We start from the raw sequence: 7,701 nt of genomic DNA on the forward strand, positions 1-7,701 counted from the left end.
CCTCTGTCTTGTTTCTCAAACACCTCATATCAGTGAGATCATATGATACTTGCCTTTCTCTGACTGACTTATTTCACTTAGCATAATACCCTCTAAGTTCCATCCACGTCATTGCAAATGGCAAGATTTCATTTTTTGATGGCTACATAATATTTCATTGTGTATATATACCACATCTTATTTATCCATTCATCTGTTGATGAACATCTAGGCTCTTTCATAGTTTGGCTATTGTGGACATTGCTGCTATAAGCATTAGGGTGCAGGTGCCCCTTTGGATCATGACATTTGTGTCTTTGGGATAAATACCCAGTAGTGCAATTGTTAGGTCGTAGGGTAGCTCTATTTTCAACTTTTTGAGGAACTTCCATACTGTTTTCCAGACTGGCTGCACCAGCTTGCATTCCCACCAACAGTGTAGGAGGGTTCCCCTTTCTCTGCATCCTCGCCAACACAGAGAGGGTATTCTTGGCTCAGAGAATATGAGGGGGAAAGCCCCCAAAGAAATCTGTTTGTAAAATATGTAACAGATTGCAGAAGCAAAAACTCAGAGAGCCAGAAATGAGTAATGAAGAGACAAAAGTGGACGAGGCTGGTTTGCACCGTTGAGATTGGGCTCTGCCTCTTGAAAGTGACATGGAGGCATTAAAGAGTTCCAAGTAAAAGAATGACATGGTTGCATTAACTGTTGTCGAACATTCTTTCTAACTCAAATTCTATCATTTTATAACCTTATATAATTGTGCATTTCTTAACAATAGAGAGGTCAGATTTGGCAATTGGTTGAAGTTCTATAGATCCTATAGTAGCGTGTTAATAACAGTGTATTCAATAAAAAATGTTAATCATTTGATAATGTTAAGATTAATTCCATACACATGATTTTATGAGATCACATCTGGAATGCTGCTTTTATTTGGGGGCAATATATTTTCGGACAAATGTTGTTCATCTGACAACATTCACAAAGCATCCAATATAATGAAGTATTTAGAAAACTATGTCTGGGGAAGAAAAGTACTTTCTGTCTTCAAATTTTGAATAGCTGTCATATGAAAGAAAAACAGATATAGGCAATATAGCTTTGAAGCCTATAGATTTAAGATATACTTGTAATCTTGGCAACTTACAGGAAGCACAATTCCAGCTTAGTATACAAAAACAGAATGTGGCAAATTTACATTTTCCAAGAGGGAACAAATAACCTTATGACATACAACTTCAGGCAGAGGTTAAAAACAATCTCTTCTTCCATACCTGGAGCTGCCTTCTAGACAGGGCATAAAGGAATAACCTGTCTTCCACCATAAAAACAATACAAAACAACCTTGCCTTTTTGCTATAGAAAAATGGAGAACACATATGAAAAAGTCAAGTTGAGACATATATTTATCTTTTGCATATATATGAAAACTTCTTAGAATAATGGAAATACTAGATTTTTCTAAGCATGGACTCTTCCATGGTAGTTTTAGAATAAATGCAATAAATGTGTTGCTGTCAAATTAATTCTCTCTTAAGAATATTTTGTTTGGAAAACTGTATTCATGTGAAGGGACATAAAACCACAAATGCTTTGTATTACTAAGAAAGGGGCGGGGGAGAAGCAAGAAAACCACAACCAATGTATTGTGTGATTACCAATGGAGGACACGATACTGGTGAGCATTAAATAAGTTGGCACTACAAGCCTCCAAAAGACGTTAACAATGATAAATGAGAGACATCAAAAGGTTTTAGAAATTCTACCTAAGTGAGCCTTTGGAATCTTATATTTCTTAACTATGCTTACTGAAGTTTTCTTTGCACTTAGAATTTTCACTCACTTCTCAGTTAATTTTTTGGTCATGATTCTCTAATGAACCACCTTTTAAGAACCTCATTTCAAACAGTGTAGCAGGAGAAAAAAGTACAATTAAATTTATTACACACAGTGAGTTAAAGTATCAAACCACTTTACATGGCTAATAATACCAAGCTAAACTCTGTTAATGCTGATTAGAAATATTCACAAAATATTCCCATCCCCTTTATATTTCTAGAATAGCATCAAACATGGATTTTATGCTCTAAGGAGAGAAAGGATTAATAAATATTGAGCACCTACATGGGTTCAAGATATGTCATATATTTTGATATGGTTTATCTATAAACCAAGAAAATGTGTTCAGGTATGCTTTACCTATATTTATGTAATCCATTTGAAAAGTTCTTGTAATATCCTCATGGAAAAGATGGAGAAATGTACTATGAATGATAATATAATTGGGTAAACATCTAATTGAATTAATGACCCTGTCCAAAGGTAATGATTGATTTAATGTAAAGAGAGATTCCTTACAGCTTCTTCTCAGTCGTGGCTGTGCATTTTGAATGATAGCTTTGATTTAAATATTGTTGTCATGCTTACGGAATTCCAAGGTGGTGGGAGGTACAAAGAATAGCTAATATGATGGATGGCAAGATGACCTGAATTTATCAAATAAAATGAACTTGGAACAGATATAAATACCTATGCCTAGATTGTTAATTGTCTGTACAGGACAGGGGTAGAGGAATTTTATATTAAAAAGTGAATGTGCAAGAGTCTTAGTGAATTCTAACTCCCAAAGGGCTCGAATTGGATAGCTAAAGTACCCTTGAATTTTATTTAACTGAATCCAAAGTCTTCATTTGATTTTCTACAAGCTCATTATGCATCCATAGAGTGATATGGCTGCCCAAAATGTTTATGTCATCCTGAAATGCATTTATAAAAATATTGCGCTCAGAATAATGCAGCTCTAGTCTGCATTGTTCAGACAGTCCTGGGAGGTTTGTTCCACAAGGTGTCTCTCTTAGAGGAACGTTGAGAAACTGTAATGCATCTAGAAGACAAAGATCTGTAAAGCACCACATATGTATTAAAGAGACTGATGAACTGAGACTATTGATCCTGAAAAGGAAAACACTTGACATGTTAACTTAAATTCTCCAAGAAGCAGATGTCAAGATGGAATTGGATATACAAGACATTTATTGGAAACTCTCTCTATGAAGGATAAAGAGGGAGAGACCAGGAGTAGGCAGGAATAGCCTAAGACCATGACTCAGCACTGACATCTGGGAAGGATGGAAGAAAGGAAGGATTGTATAGCAAGAGCTGCAAAACAGGGTACCGTTCTAAAAAATTGTCTTGGCCAGACCTACGGAGAGTCCCCAAACCAAACTTGGCTCTTAACAAATCCTCTGTAGGACTGGAATGGCTTCAGTCTTGTATGGCAGCTCTGTTCCCACTGGGCAGGAGTGGCCTGGGGGGAGGATGACTTCTCATCGGTGTTCCAGTGAATCCCAAGGTGCAGCCATTGGAGACTGTCAACTCGGTCAGCTCTTCCAGCAGGTCCTTCAAAGGCACACTTCCATGGCCACTAACTTGGGGAGGCATAATAGTTATTTTTAGTTTTATCAACAAGCTGAAATATGGACAAAGATCTAGATTTCTTCTACATGACTTCAAGGCACAGAAGAGGAACAAAGAGGGGGGCCTGGGTGGCTCAGTGGATTAAGTGTCTGCCTTTGGCTCAGGTCATGATCCCAGCGTCTGTCCCGCATCGGGCTCCTTGCTCAGCGGGGAGCCTGCTTCTCCCTCTGCCTGCCATGCCCCCGCCTTGTGCTTGCTCTCTGACAAATAAATAAATAAAATCTTTAAAATATATATATGTTACATATATAATATATATGTATAATTTCTAATATAAGAGCTCAAAAATGGAATGAGCAGTTTCATGAGATAATAAGTAGTAGAGTCAGAAGTTAGACCAGAAGATCTGTTAAGCCCCTTCTCAGTCTTGAAGTCTAGTAATTAGGAATAAAGGCAATAAGGATAGGAGAAACTCAAACAATTAAGGAATATGGTTTGCTCAAATGAACCTGGCCTCAGAAGCATTGATTTTTTTTTTTATAATAATGGCACATCTTGCATTTCTGTAGAAAACAGTAAGAAATATACTAAAAATCCACTGCCCTCTTATTAGTGTGAACCGATTTTCCCTCTGCGTGGGATTAGAATCAGAGAAGTGTAAACTGGACTTAAATCATAACCGTTCTGATCCCCAGTGTTCTGAAAAACAATAATGTTTGTCTCCCTTTTAATTATTTCCTTTAAAACAATCTTCTTTACTTTCCTTGTCGATACAGCTTTGTCCCTGCCTTGGAGTTCTGTAGATTTCAGTCACGTGATAGTTCCTGCTTCCTTTGCGGGATAAAAAATTAAAAAGCTTTTGCACTGTATATTTTCTCAGGCCAATCACAGAGTTAAGTAAGCTACAGTAGAGTCCTGAACTTGAGAATTGAAATCTGGCAACCAGCCCAGAGTCTGTTTCCAAAAAGAAGCAGCTACCCTACGCCTACACAAAGGAGGTGGTTGCCCTAGCAACAGTTCCTGATAAAAGAAAACATGGCCGGCAGGTACACATACAGGAAGAGGAAAATGGCTCAGCCGCTGCTGCACTCACGAGTCAGAAGTCCTTGAGAAATCTCGTGTTTTAAAGCTGAATCCCCTCATTTCCAAGAGCAGGCATTATCTTTGTGATCTTTATCTAGGTCCTGATCAATGTGTTTCCTAATTTGGCATTTTGTGGTGATTACTGACAAAGAATGTGCCTCCCAACCTAAACACAGCCACCAAAAATGAGTGCCAAGATACATCAGCTAACTCAAAAGGCCACTTTCAAAAAAGACTTGCTCAAAATAAGCATTGATTTTTTTTATCCAGTCTCTAATTAAATTCTCTGATTATGTCCCAGTTTCTTTTTTTTTTTATTATTGTACAGAACTAGGACTTTCATGTGAAGACTTCAACCTGCTCAGGGCCTTTGTTATTTCATTTTACGTAATTATTTGTAATGTATGCTGTTGTATTTTTTTATAAAAAACTACACATTTCTCAGTGTCCTGTTCTTTTAACTGAATATTTCCTAATATGATATTCTGTGGAAATAACCTTAGAGATTTTTGTATGCGGCTCTAAAACAGCTGTGGTCAGTAACACTGTTTCCTTGATTTTAAAGGATAGATGCATTTTTCTTGAAAAGCTTGCAAAGATTGCTTACTAGAGTATCAAGTTTCCCTAAAGGTATGCTTCTGATTAATCTGTTTATAGCTTTCCCCATAATTTATGAGTGTAGTGTTGAGTATTCACTCATGGTAATCAGAATCTCAGTAAGAAGGGCATAAGCCATTGCTTAGTGAACCAGTTTGTAATACATGTACTTTAACTCACTACTCCCCCCCCCAAATAGCCAGTTTTATTCTCAAAAATTATATGACATAAGGAAAAAGACCCAGATTCTTTTAGGACACCCAGGTCCTAATTCTCATGTTTCTATTAGCTTATGAAATGACAATAGCAGGGCCCTTCATCTCTTGAGATTTTAGAGACCGCTTGATGCTTCTCATATAAATGATGGTTCTTCTTGGCTGTGCTGTTCCATGAACATAGGTTTGCATTGTACCAGGAGCACAAAGGTTCTGTTTGGATTTATCCATTAAATTTTGATTAAAGCTTCTTCATCAAGTTTTCTTTACAAGTTTTTTTTTTTCTGCACAAACACTCCTGCTTTTCCTCAGCAAATTAAATACTCCCAGCTTTAAAATCCTAGGTAAACAGTGCATTTTGTACAGTGAATGAAGAACTCCAGTAGACACTACTCAGGGGCATTTTAATGCTTTTTGATCTGGCTGTTACTTGGATTGGAGTATGAAATCCCCAGGACAAATCTAAAAGCACACAGGAAGAATGTATTAAGTGCTTCTTAAAAATGTGGAATAGCAAAGGGTAGGATAGGGCAAAAATAGAAATAACTAGTTATTCTTGACACTGGGACATACTAGGGTGATTTCAGAGTTTTTCATGATTAACTTGAAGAGTTCTCTAATTTAATGTTTCTAAAATCTGAACAGAAACATTTTAAAGGAAAAAATGTTAACCTACATACCCACTGTTGATTTGTGGTACTTTGACTATACTTGTAAATGTGTATAAATATAAAACTAGGTATAAACAACTTATGTTCAGAAGACTTAGTCAGTTACAGAAACAAATTTACAAATTCAATATGAACCAAACTATAAAACCAATAAAATTAAAATTACTGTTGTTAATGTGGTGAATCATCTTGTTGTGCTGAAATTTAACATTTGAAATTCGAATAATATACTACTACCACATCTTGGTTTCAGAAGCACTTGGCAAGCTTATGCTATCATGGCCATCTGCTGATTCAATTCACCTACCACTTTTCTCTCCTCAACTCATGTGAAACCATTATTTGTGTAGTGCTTCATGACATCACTTGGCCTTCACTTCTGGGAAAACATGGTGAACTTTCATGGTCTAGTCTTTTTTTTTTTTTGCTTGCTGATGACTATCAAAGATGTACGATTGGTACCAATGTGATCTAAACATCAACAAGACATGAGGGGCAGTTCTAGAGCCATCATCCATGTGATCCAACCTGTGATCATATGATCCAATATTAGTTTTTTCTCTGTAGTCATAAAATTAAAAACAGAAAATCAAGAAATCATGGTTGAATATTCACAAAACCCCAGTTGGATAAACAGAAGCCTAGTGGATAATTATGTCCAAAATAAATTATGCTTTTCTTGGTTTCCAAGGTAAGTATTCTATTAACCCAAACTTTTTATGTACTTGCACTGTTGATTGAATAAGCAAGCAGCCGTCCCCCTCTTCTCTCCCCTTCTGGCCTCCCCATGAAGATCTGAGAAGAGCCAAATTCTCATTTTCACAGAGCCCTAGGTAGGAGTCTGATTTTATGTTGGTCAATGAAATGGAAATGGAGGACTGCTTTGGATTTGTTAGGAATGTGTTTTGCTTCCCTGATAAAAGTGGTGGGTATGAAATGATAAATTGTTTGTACTCCTTCTTCTTTGTTTCTGTCTTGATAAGGACATTTTTTGTTTGTTTGTTTGTTTGTTTGTTTTTTAATTACTAGAGATACCTCCGACATCTCATAACCATGAGGGGCTAAGACATTAAGCCTGGCAGAGAAAAAGAATAAAAAGATCCTGTGTCCTTTGTGATTTTTAGTTTTTTTTTCTAGATTTCTTGTTAGATAAATATATGTCAATATGGTTTAAGCCCCTGCTATTCAGGAGTTCTATTTCTCACAGCCAGAAGCATTTCTGATACAGAGATCCTATATTGTCTTCCAAATCCCCCAATTTTTCATTAGGTGAAAATGATCATGGGGTATGGTGTTGGAAACTTGATGAAATATACCCTATTTATTATTCCATAGGGTGTTTCACACTGTATTTTATGTTTTATGTTCCCCAAATTTTACATTATATTTGTTAGTTGTCTTGGTTCCAGTATTAACTACCTGTGTTAGGGTGTGATGTTGATACCAACTTGCAATAGGAAAAATGGATCTTTTTGGCAGAAGTTATTGAAATGGTTTGTAATGCTTAGTCTTGACCCTGAATACATTTCCACCCCCAGCCCCAGTACTTTCTATTCTATCTTGACACTGTAATCACACAATTGCCTTCTCTCATGTCTTAGGTGTGACATACTCCCTTCTTCTTGGATTTTGCATATGCTGTTCCTCTACCTGGCATGCTCCTTCCAATCCACTCCTCCTACCCCTCTATCAATTCCAGTTTAGCCTTCAGATCTAAACTAAAGCTTTACTTCCT

Source organism: Neomonachus schauinslandi, chromosome 7 (assembly GCF_002201575.2).
Source record: "Neomonachus schauinslandi chromosome 7, ASM220157v2, whole genome shotgun sequence".
Lineage (NCBI taxonomy): Eukaryota > Metazoa > Chordata > Mammalia > Carnivora > Phocidae > Neomonachus > Neomonachus schauinslandi.